The sequence below is a fragment of the Triticum aestivum genome, chromosome 6D, assembly GCF_018294505.1.
Source record: "Triticum aestivum cultivar Chinese Spring chromosome 6D, IWGSC CS RefSeq v2.1, whole genome shotgun sequence".
Taxonomy (NCBI): domain Eukaryota; kingdom Viridiplantae; phylum Streptophyta; class Magnoliopsida; order Poales; family Poaceae; genus Triticum; species Triticum aestivum.
The window spans coordinates 43,542,204-43,553,824 of record NC_057811.1 but is presented as its reverse complement, the minus strand read 5'-3'; positions in this window follow the sequence as shown (position 1 = coordinate 43,553,824).

Sequence of the window (11,621 nt, the reverse complement as noted above, 5' to 3'; positions counted from 1 at the left end):
GCCAAGCGGCCGCGGGCGGGCCTTGCACCTCCTCCTGCCGCCTCCCCGGCTCCCGCCCCGGCCACTGTCACCGTCCCGGCGCCCGCCCTCGCCGCCTCCCCGGCGCCCGCCCCGGCTACCAAGAAGAGCCGGCCGAAGGCGGCCTCTCATGGGCCACGAGGGGCGGCCTCCAAGGTCGCCGGCTCGTCCCCGGCTGTGACCAAGCCGCGGAAGAAGCCCGCGCAGCGGAACAAGCCCGCGGCCCCGCCCGCCGCCGTCGCCGAACCTCCTCCCGCCGCGCACGAGGTGTTCGAGGAAATGGCAACCCCATCCTTGTTCATGGACCTCCTCCAAAACGCGGAGGTGGACCTCGGAGCTCCGCCCCTAGACCCCTTTAGGGTTGGTGACGACTTGGAGGAAAAGGAGGAAGATGAGGAGGATGAAGGGGATGACGAGGAGGAGGTGGCCGAGATAGGGAGGAGGCATTCACCGCCGCTTCCCGCCCACACGCGCGGTCGACAAACTACACCGAGCCGGAAGATGTCCTCTTGGTTCGTGCTTGGGAAGCTGTGGGAATGGATGCAACCACCGGCACCGATCAAACCGGTAAACGGTATTGGCAAAGGATCGAGGACGTCTATTGTAGGATCAAGCCGAAGAATTCTGGGTTCATCCATCGCACTTTCTGGTCGCTTCAAGGCCGGTGGGAGTTGATCAAGCCCGTTTGTGCTCGTTGGAGTGCGTCCATGGACCAAGTGAGGGATGCACCACCTAGTGGAACCGTGGAGAGCGACTATGTGAGTACATATTTCTTCACTATTTTGATGATGTGTGTGCACTATGCTATTGGTGGGTTTTTATGTGATTTATGTGTGGTTGATAGGAGACAATTGCCGGCATGAGGTACAAGGAGATGGCCGCTTCCAAGGGCAAGCCATTCCCATTTAAGCATGTTTGGTCAATTCTTCAAACCTTTGACAAGTGGAAGTTGAGGGATCAAGAGACCGCACCCAAGAAGTCGGCAATGCTAAGGATGGATGATAGTGAAGATGAGGAGGAGAGGAACTTGGGCAAGCCCGAGGGAACCAAGAAGGGCAAGCTAAGGGTGAAGATGGAAGAAGAGGCGTCAAGCCTAAGGGAGAAGATGGACCACATGATGAAGGCAAGAGAGGAATTGACAACGAAGACATTGGAGACGAAGCTTCTTATCACCGAGAAGAAGAATGAGGTCAAGCTTGCACAAGTTGAAGCAAAGCATGAAGAAGCAAAGCGCAAGGCCGAGTGGGAGGAGAGGATGATCAAGCTCAAAGAGGGAAAGGTATGGAAAGAACTCATGGTGGAAGAGAAAGAGCACATTATGATGTCCAAGAAGGACATGGATCAAGACCAATTGCAATGGTGAAAGGACACCAAGGAGGACATCGCAGAGAGGAAGAGGATGTTCCATGTTGCGTCCTCTACTTTTCGAGGTGACACTCCGATGAGTAGTTGTGGTGATGGCGGTGTGTACGACTCCACCGGTGCCGATGGAGATGCTTGATGGAGCCCGCTTGTGGTCTAGGAGATGGCGCCGAGGTGCAACTTTTTGGTGATGGTGCCGATGAGAGGAGGAAGATGATGATTTTGTGATGTAAACTATGAAACCATGCATCAATGATTGTCATTTGGTAGTTTGTTTGGAAGTTGATTGTGTTCTTGTTGTCATAAATTATGAGATGTCAAATGATAGATTTAAAGGTTGGGGTCGAGGCAAAGACTAGAACCCTCAAATCTAATCCTTAAAGCAGTTTAAGGGTTGGGTTTAAGGGTTCTAGTATTTGCCCCTGTTTTTCAACCCTTAAAAGTGTCAAAAAGTGGCACTTCTCAACCCTTAAAACTGCTTTAAGGATTTGAGGGTTTGAGGGTTCTACTAGTACTTCTCTAATGGAATTTACAACAGCCCATTTACAGTTTGTTAAAAGTACAACCCATTTTCTAGCTGGGACAATGATTAATAATTCCAACCAACCGTTGAAGACATAATTCAATAAAATTTCCCACATTTTGATGGGATCCGAAATATTTCTATCCCGAAATTTCTAGTCAGATTAAATATAAATTTGTATTACGTAAAAATCCAACGAAACATTGCGCGCGCAACAATGAAAATTTAAGATTTTCAAAATCCATAAATAATATTTTATAAACTAATTTCGTGTTTGGTGCATTTTTTATAGTTACTGCCCAGTTTTTATAATTACATCCCATTTATTAATTTTTAAAGCCCATTTTCCTGTTAAGCCTAATGCATCCTCCTAGGAAAGATTTGCAGCCCAGCGGGGCGGAGAATAACAAGTTGACCTTGCCTGGGTATTCCTCAAAAAGACGTATAGCTGGGCTAGCCATTTTCATCTTGAAAAAATTAGTATCTGGGCTGGATATCTGGCCTGGGCTAGACGGGCCACAGCTCGCCCAGTTAATACCCTACTCTCCTCTGAACAACAACGAAATCATCGCCAAGAAAAACTCTGCAGTGCTCACGCCTTAAAAACACAAATACTGCTCGAGCTGCTTGGTCCCAGCTGTCGGCCGCACCTTGTGCAATTCTCTCGTTTATATTGACTACATAGGTTGACAATGGTGTGGGACCGTGATGTCTGGAAACCAGGAGAAAGCAAAAAAAATATAGTTGTACATAATAAGGAGGCACTTGCGTACGTACGGCTATGGCCCTAGTGGGTCCCTAGTGTCATCCAGTCAAAATAAAGTCATCTCCTGAATCCTCATGTTCGTTGACGATGTTAACAATGCTCGGCACCGCGTCGAGCGCAACAACTCAAAGGACAACGGAGAGGGCCTCGCGGGCCCTACGGATGGTCTGATACAGCGCCCGCTGCTCATGCAGGAAGCCAGGATCATCGGACACCTCTGAGCACCTTCGAGAAACTAAGACGGCATGAAACGGTAAGGCCGCGCTTGGGAGCTCTGGTTTATTTTAAACCTGTATTAACATACAAGTGTAATTTACTCGTCATCAGAAATAACGCGTAAAATAAAGGCGTAATGAAACCAAGGGCCGGAGGTCTGTAAGTAAAACCGGCGGGTTACGCGTGTAATTTGAGAGACCAGTGTATATTTTACGAGCACTGCTATATGGACGACATTACCAGACGATACATGCACGCCGTGTGTATCATGCCATCCATGGGAAGGCTGAAACAGCAGCTAACGGCTGGATTAGGAACATTCCGAGTGTCGTTCAGTGTTTTTATCGTGTGTGAAGTACTTCGGATATTTTACTAGTCGAAATCGACCAACCAAGCGCCTTCGCCCGAGACCATCTTCTTTAATTTACAAGCGTTAGTTTTACAAGCGGTTTTGGTTGGAAAACGATGATCCAATCACGGCCTAATATCATGAGTTGGTCGGAAGATCATATGGTTTCACGTCTAACCTACCCGACTTGTCGTATAGGTTATGAATGAAACATCAGACGATGAACTTCTTAAGCACGGAAACAACAGAAGAGGATGATCTTCTTAACAAGCATATCACTGTCATTAGATCGACATGCAAAACAATACGAAGCATTATTCTCAGGAGGCACGGTGAACTGCTCGTGATGCCGCATGCCACAACATTCCAAGCTCAACTTTGCAATCAAACACAAGGCCTGGCATTACATAGACAATATTCATAACAAACTCTTAACACAAGAATATCTCAGCAGAGTAACTATTTACTTCTAAACTGAACACAGGAATAGGAAAAAACGCTCGACGCTGCTCACAGCAAGGGCATCCCACTCAAAAATATCATATGCATGTCTTCTGGCTAACATCAATGAGCAAATTTTGACAAGGTTTTCCAATTCCAATATATTAAACTAACGTCTTCTTGCTAACATCAATGATTAAACTTTGACAAGCTTTTCCCATTCAAAACATGTAATGCCTATGATCGTGGAGTCCTGTCGTAGCTTCTTGTACTTGTTTGGGCACTTTTTGCCCAGGGCACTCCACGTGTTGTTAAATTGCCAATGGTCTCTGCAGACTAATCATGTCACCGGTGTCTAATAATACTCTGTAAAGCTTCTCGGTCATTCCTTCTGTAATGTAGCGCAAACAGTGACTGCTTCTTTCTGCAAAGTGGAACGACCAACTGGACCCAGTAATGCAGCAGTTTGCCTTGGACACATTGGCTCCTTTTGTGCAGTTCAACTAAAATCAAAGTCGGAATAAAACCGAGCTTTAATTTTGATATCCCTATAAGCAACAATAGGTATAAGGGAAACAATGACTGAGAAATAACGGTTGATGACTTGTACTCCTAGAAGAAAAGCATCTACTGATCTACTTTATCTTAATGGGAAACAAAGCAGGAGAGTAGCAATTCTCCATCAGTGTGATTCATCCATATTGACTGAGACATTGTCTTAACAATGCCTTGTTTCAACATGTATAAAGAACGACAGAGCAGAAAAGTACCATTCCTAAAACAATGCAACCGATTCATTTTAACAGAGACATTATCTTAACAATACCTTGGTTAAACATGTAGAAAGAACTAGAAAGCAGGATAGTACCATTCTTAACAATACCTTGGTTAAACATGTAGAAAGAACTACAAAGCAGGATAGTACCATTCCTAACAAGTGTTGTAGTTTTGAACTAAGATTCAGTAGTTAATTCATTCTGAGAGTGGCATTGCTTAATTTTGCCAGCGGCATTAGATTAACGAAAAGCATAAACAGTTCCAGGGGAGAGTGGGCACAACAACAGTATGTGCTTCCATCTACTTATAAAGGGGGTGATGCAGAGTTTGTTGTAACAAAGCAACGAGCATCATGTCTGGGTTGGTCCCATTTTTGTTCACTACTTAATGGGAAAAGACAGCAATACAATAGCTTCAATTCAACATTTATTTAAAATAGTACCAATACAAGTAGCACAACATCTCAAAGCACACTTCACAATCATGTGGATGAAGGCCTGTATTGACCTTTCATGAGATGGACAAGATAAAATACGAATCTGCCAACACGAATAGGAAATCCAATCTCGTTTTGTGCAGTTGCACTGAAATCAAGCAAAGTGTTTCGCGTAGCAAAACAAAATGTCGCAATAGAAACAAGTTGAATAGATATCCCTGCTTAAACAGAGGCAAAAAAGGAATCAATTACTGGCTAATAGAGGAGGATGAAACATGCAGCCACAAAAATGGTAATCCCGCCAATCCCTAACAAGTGTTGAAGTTTTGAAATAAGATTCAGTAGTTAATTCTGAGAGTGGCATCAATTACTGGCTTATAAAGGGGGTGATGCTGAATTTGTTGTAACAAAGCAACAAGCATCATGTCTGGGTCGGTCCCATTTTTGTTCACTACTTAATGGGAAAAGACAGCAATACAATAGCTTCAATTCAACATTTATTTAAAACAGTACCAAAACAAGTAGCACAACATCTCAAAGCACACTGCACATCATGTGGTTGAGACCAAGATTTGAAACAACTCGCCATGAAGACTGGAAACAAATCTCGATCTCCTTTTGTGCAGTTCCACCAAAATTAAGCAAAGTCACCGGTGTGACATTCAAGTTGAACTGCACAAAACACTCTTAAAACATAAGTGTTTCGAGTAGCGAAGCAAAATGTCGCAATAGCAACAAGTTGAATTGATAGCCCTATTTTAACAGAGGCAAAAAGGAAACAATTACTTGGCGATAATGGAGGATGAAACAAACGGTGACAGAAAGAAGCATCTAACTTATCTTGGATGGAAAACAAAGTAGGACAATAGCATTTCTAAAACGGTTGCATTGATTCATATTAACAGAGACATTCTCTTGAAACAACATTCGTTAAGAAATGTAATTTACTTTTAACAGTGGCATTGCTTCAATTTTCCGGCGGCATTCTTAGATTAACAACAACAAAATAGCTGTATGGGACATGCCAGCACCATGTGCGTCCACACGTATAAATGGGTGATGCAAAGTATGTAGCCAAGCAGCATATATGCGCTGGTCCCATATTTGTTCTCTTTCAACCTTCTTCCTATGTGAGGGCAGCAAATCTAGTCCTGCACAAACTACCCGACCCCCCAGTTTCTTTCCATTTTCAACAAAGAGATCGGTTCCTTACAGACGTGTGTACTGGGTTACCCCCTTTTTCCCTTTTCGACCTACAAAGCGGCTGGATAGCCAGTCTATACTACTTTCTGCCCCTCCTTTCCTCATTGAACCACGTCCTAGATTCTTGCTCCAGCCCACCGCACCCTTCTTTCCTCTTTGAACCAAGACCTAGATTCGACTGCAGATCGAAAAAGATCCACATGCAGCTAGAGCAACGATGATTTCAAAGGAACTTATACCTTATGGTCGTCGGGATGTGGCAAGGCGTGCCGCAGGAGGCCGGATCTTCCCACACTATGTACGGCAGCGAGGAAGAAGGGGTCGGTGGCCCTCCCGCACAGGCGCTGGGTGAAAGAGAATAGCGCAGCCGACAATGGATTGCCTCCCTCGCCGAAGGCTATAGAGTGAACGCTGCACCTCCTCCCCTTCCCGGTGCGACGGGATACGGACGCCTCCTTCACCAGCTGTGAGGGGGAGAGAGAGACAAGAGGCCAAAGCAGTCTTGTTTAGATCTGGTGAAGAGAGGGTGAGAGACTGTGAATATAGCAAACCCTAGCAAATGAACGCTGTGCATATGTGCAGGAGAGGAATAAGGTTGGGAGAGAGACAGAGCTAGAGTGTTGGAGGGGGTGATAGGGGAGTTGCTTCTAACAAATGGTGGGATAGGCTTGCTAGACAAACGGAGGGCACGCCCGCAATATCAATAAGAGAGGAGATGGCTGCTTGTTGTCTGTGCACGTGCGTGTGAGAGACGGGTCAGGAGGCATGCACGAATGATGAGGGGGGACGATGTGGCTTTGGTAAGCAGACGTAACTACATAGGAAGATCAATCACCCTTTGTTAGAGAAAGGAGAGACATAACTTGTGAGGTACGTTGATCGATGGGGGGGTAGTTAAAGTCAATCTAGGTATATGTTGGGAGATCGATCGGTATACATGCATGTGTGTGTTAGAAGCAAATGAGGCACAAGGAGAAGGATAGAGACAGAGGGATGCATGTAGGAGGTGGTACGAGAGGCATACTATATCGAGGGGGGAGGAGTGTGCGAGTACGAGAACGATGAAAAGAGTGGTGGGAGGGAGGCATGGACGGTGACAAGAGAAGAGGGGAAGCTTGTGTTTGTGCTAGGCACACCTGGCTAGAGAGGCATATCGATCGATGTGTGCCGTAAAGAAGGAGTTGGGGGGCCTACACACACCGTGGGAGAACGACCTAAAGTGAAAAGACGAATTTGCGCGATGGAGCTAGAGAATGCTGAGGGAGGGTGAGAGGGATGCGGGCGTGTGCATGCACAAGAGAAATTTAGCGCTAGCTACAAAGATAAGAGGGTTGTGTGGGTGTAAAAGACGAATAGAGATCATATATACTTCATCATAAAAAGCTAATTCGGATATTTGAAGAATTTATCATAGTGTTTCAAACCGACGCATGTGTGAATATATATAACGGTGATACACATGGTGTGGTTATGAACATGTTATACTACATTTAATATATTTTATCCCTACTCTTATAAAAAAACGGAGATGTTGATGATGGTGTGCCTGCCATCCTGCATTATAGGCCGTCCGATTTATATCCGGCGGATAGCAAGGAAACTATGATGGTTGAAGTTGGCAACAATCATGATTGTAGATTCTTATTGAAATAGAGAAACGAATTCAAATTTAGTTCGAATTGCAGCGGTAGTATAGACATTTCGAATGCACTAAAATGTTGGTATGAGTAGGTTACATGCATTATACAGCAAGCGAAAAAATTTAATCGGACGTAACATGGATTCATACTCCCTCGTTCCATCTATATAGGGCGTAATGAGATTTTGAAGACCGCCTTTGACTATTGACAAGATTAAAAGTACTACATGACATGCACAATGTGAAAATTATATCATTGAAAGAACCTTTCACAGACGAATTTAACGGTGTGCTTTGTGTAAGTTGCATGTCATATATTGTGACACCCAAGTTTTTTTTATTTGGATTTTTTTAAAGATTTTTATTTGACTTGAGGGGAGTGATTTAATTTTTTCTTCAAGAGAACTCTCACTCTCAAATATTTTTCTTTATGGCAAAAGTTTTATTTGGATTCAACCAAGATCTGTCTTTGGTCTTGGAGGTTCTTGCTTTTCACTTGGAATCAAGACAAAATATTTTCACTTGGGAAAAGACTTTTGACAATCTCCCTGAAATTTGCACTATGGCTTTTGGAAAATCCTTTGCCACTTTCAACAATTCCTTCTTGCCATGGCCTTAGTGCAAATCCCCTCTCCTAACCCTTTCCTCACCTTTGGATCATGATTTGCATCAAATCCAGCAAGTTGAACCTCCCCATGTGATTATTTCCATTTATATTCTATTCAAATAAATTTCTGCCTTCTCTTCTAGCACTTGGAGATTTGCAAAGGAACTCCACTTTCTGTCTTGATTTTTGCCCCCAAACCTTTTTCCCCTCCTAGTCCTTTGAACCCTCAACCAAGAACCATGAAGATCCACTGGTCTTCAGTTCAAAATTTTCAAACTACACCTGCTGCAAGTTTGGACCAGATTTGTCAAATTTGGTGAAATTCATTCAAAACCTTCTCCAAAAATTCCAAGTAAAATCAGGCAGCCTCTGGGTGCATTGAGTGGTCACGTCACCAAGTTACAGCTCCAGAAAAATTTATCTCATTGCAAAATCCTCCTGTCGAACACCTGCAGTGCACTGTCTGTATCAAGTTCAGAAAAATTCAGAGATTCAGTCAGTGGCTTGCTGTCGTTTTCTTCAGAGAAGGACATCGATCTCGCCAGTACCACCGCGTCGCCTTGCTCCTCGTCCCCGCCCTCTTGTTCCTGCACCGCACGAACGCCTGGCGCCTTGCGGGCGTCGGCGACGAGCAGCAGAAGGTGCGCCGCCCCGTGACCGACGCCGGCGGCGGCTTTGCGGACGCCAGCGGGAGACACGGCGCCGACGACGCCACCCAGCGCCGCCCAAACCACCGGAGCTCGCCGCGTGGCCTTCCACTCCCCCGAACGCGCTGCCGCTCTCGTCATGAACCGCAGGGTGCAGAGCGCGCGCTCTGCCGCCGTTGAGCCCGTGCGGTCACCTCACCGTGGACCGACGCCATTACACCAAGACCGACCCCGTTTAGCTGTGAAACGACTCCAGTAAACTCCACTGATGCTGCCTGGCCACTCAAACCTCCTGCCAATCCACTGCTCCGCCGTAATCGCTCACCGGAGATTCTCCGTTCACGGCCACCCCGTCGATCTGCCTATAAATAGAGGCCCCGAGCTTCAACTCGAGCACCCACCATCCCTGCACTCCCCCTAGAGGAAGCCTAGCCACTGGTAGAGCCCCGAGGAGGTCCCCTTCCTCGACTCCCGCCGCCGCGACCCGCCACGGGATCCAACCCGATTAGCCCCCGTATGTGCTTCCCCGCCTCCATTCTCTTGCCAGTAGCTTCACCTTGCATCCCTCGTTCTGACCCGCGCCTCAATTCGTAGTTTGCAGCCCTCCACCGGAGTTCCCCATCCTCACCCGAGCCCCCGTCCGCCGGAGATAGTGTCGCCGTCGACGTGGTGCTCCCCGTTGGACGAGTCCACCACCCACCGACGCGGAAGAAGACGCTGAAGCTCTTGGTACCCTCCGTTTCTCCTAACTCGCCGTGGTTCGACGCCGGCGTCCACCGCAGTCTTTGGGCGCCGGCGAGCTTTTTAAACCTGACAGGTGGACCCCGCCTGTCAGCCTCTATTCTATTCTCCTCCGAACCGTTTTCTGTTGGCGCCTTCGGGCAAATACGTTTTCTCGTTTGCACTTACGCATTCCCAACCGAAGCGTTTTCTGTTTTCTTAGTTAAAACCCTGGAACTTTTCTGTTTTATTACAGATACGTCCCTGGACAGGAACCTTTATAACTTTTTAATGAAAAGGAATTTTTGAGTGATTCTTTTTCTGACAATCTTCAAATTTTGTCTAGTTTTTTATGGGATTTGTTTGAAAATTATTTGGAAAAGTTTCTGTGCAAGTGTTGGTTTTCACGTTAGTACCCGTTTCGTGATTGCCGTAGGTTCCGGAAGAGGTGAAGGAGCCGCGAACTTCGCCGAGCTAGACTCCGACTTCTCCGAACCAGGCAAGCATGTTTTGAACATTTGATATGACAGGTGTTTTGCATGTTCGCGTGAAAGTTTGTGCGTGGCATATGAGTATTGGTAAATACCTCGTTGCTTGTAAGGCAACGACCCGGTTGTTCCAAAGTCGCGATGATCTCTGATGAGAGATGGCCTAATCATGTGGTGACATGAAGGGCAGCAAGGTGGTACTGTTGTAGCATACCAGCCTTGCATCATCCGACTTCCTCCGACGTTAACGTGGTTGGAGCCACGTTACCGTTCTTTCCCCTTTCCGTGCTACCAGATGTCTCATTGCCAGGATGCGGTTCAGTAAGTTGGTAAGCTCTTTCCGTGTACACACCAAATAGAGAGGCCGGGATGATGGTACCTTGGCCCAGGATTAAAGCCAGTCATCCGGTCAGGGGGCATGGGTGTTTCCGGTTGGGACCGAGAGGGGGGGCACCCCCTTAGAGCGCGCGTATAGAAATTTGATCCCATGCTACGCGAGGTTGTAGCCTCCCCGTCTCAAGGTTTTTCTTGAATGTTGCCGAGGGTGATCCCTGGCTTCGGATGGTTGAATTGGGTGTGTACTGGTTAGACGTGTTTCTTCCAAAACACCGTAGCCGGAACTAGTCCCCGTGACTACTGAAATCCGTTGGCTGTGGTTAAGTACAAACTCTGCAGAGTCAATTCTTTCCAAATCATCGTATCCATGATCAAGTAGTGTAAACATTATATCCATATCTATCCGTGTGGAAAACTTGACCCCGGTGAACAAGCTCAAGTGGTAAATCCAGTTTTATTGTTATTCCTGTGGATGGACTAACTTTATATTTGTCGCATGCTTGTGATAATTTATGTTCCCGAACGATTGTATTATTGAGCTGTGATATAAGCGCTTTATGTGACGTCGCGCAGACGTCCGACTGTGGCGTGTACTTGTTTCTTACTTTAAATATAAGCCTTTATGTGATGTCGCACAGACGTCCGACTGTGGCATGCACTGTCTTTATTTTCTGTTGCAAGCCCTTTATGTGGTGTCGCCTCGACGCTCGACTGTGGCATTATTATTCCGCATTTTCCGCTCGAGGAGTCTTTCAGACACTCGTTTGGCACCCGCATTATTATTCCGCATTTTCCGCTCGAGGAGTCTTTCAGACACTCGTTTGGCACCTGTATTATTATTCCGCATTTTCCGCTCGAGGAGTCTTTCAGACACTCGTTTGGCACCAGTATTACTATTCTGCAGTTTCCGCTCGAGGCATCATTCAGACCCTCGCTTGGCACCCAGTATTTATTATCTCTATGTCTGATCGCACTGGTTAACTTGTTCATGTGCTTCATCTTTACATTTGTTATACCTTATGTCCGAACTGTCTTGCGAGTACTTTCATAGTACTCACCTGGCTTGTTGATTTGGCCAGATGTTGACGAAGGC